At 39.6% G+C, this 1,004-nt stretch overlaps 1 non-coding gene across 1 annotated transcript; it reads left to right on the plus strand.

The window, feature by feature from the left end:
• The first annotated feature begins 339 nt into the window (after window positions 1–339).
• LOC112731078 (small nucleolar RNA R71) lies at window positions 340–447 on the plus strand. Its single transcript, XR_003166871.1, has one exon. It is a non-coding gene; the product is annotated as a small nucleolar RNA R71 (small nucleolar RNA).
• The last annotated feature ends 557 nt before the right edge of the window (window positions 448–1,004 follow it).

Consider the following 1,004-nt stretch of genomic DNA (forward strand, 5'->3'; position numbering starts at 1 on the left):
CTTCTTCAGAAGATGCCTCTTTAGTACTGTTGGATGATTCCTTCAATCCATTCAGACTCTGAGAGATCATATTGACTTGCTGAGTCAATATTTTATTCTGAGCCAATATGACATTCAGAGTATCAATTTCAAGAACTCCCTTCCTCTGAGGCGTCCCTTACTCACAGGATTCCTTTCAGAAGTGTACATGAACTGGTTATTTGCAACCATGTCAATGAGTTCTTGAGCTTCTGTAGGCATTTTCTTTAGGTGAATGGATCCACCTACAGAATGGTCCAATGACATCTTTGATAATTCAGACAGACCATCATAGAATATATCCAGGATGGTCCATTCTGAAAGCATGTCAGAAGGACACTTTTTGGTCAGTTCCTTGTATCTCTCCCAAGCTTTATAGAGGGATTCACCTTCTTTTTGTCAGAAGGTTTGAACATCCACACTAAGCTTGCTAAGCTTTTGAGGAGGAAAGAACTTGGCTAAGAAAGTCGTGACCAGCTTATCCCAAGAGTTCAGGCTATCCTTAGGTTGAGAGTCCAACCATATTCTAGCTCTGTCTCTTACAGCAAACGAGAAAAGCATAAGCCTGTAGACCTCGGGATCAACCCCATTGGTCTTAACAGTATCACAGATATGCAAGAATTCAGTTAAGAACTGAAAGGGATCTTCGGATGGAAGTCCATAAAACTTGCAATTATGTTGCATCAGAGAAACTAATTGAGGTTTCAGCTCAAAATTGTTTGCTCCAATGCCAGGGATTGAGATGTTTCTTCCATGTAAATTGGAATTAGGTGCAGTAAAGTCACCAAGCATCTTCCTTGCATTGTTATTATTTTCGGCCATGCCTCCTTTTTTGAAAATTTCTGTCAGATTTTCTCCAGAGAGTTGTGCTTTAGCTTCCCTTAGCTTCCTCTTCAGAGTCCTTTCAGGTTCAGGATCAGCCTCAACAAGAATGTTCTTATCCTTGTTCTTGTTCATATAAAAAAGAAGAAAACAAAAAAGAAAAT

This window comes from Arachis hypogaea, chromosome 12 (genome assembly GCF_003086295.3).
Source record: "Arachis hypogaea cultivar Tifrunner chromosome 12, arahy.Tifrunner.gnm2.J5K5, whole genome shotgun sequence".
Classification (NCBI taxonomy): Eukaryota; Viridiplantae; Streptophyta; class Magnoliopsida; order Fabales; family Fabaceae; genus Arachis; species Arachis hypogaea.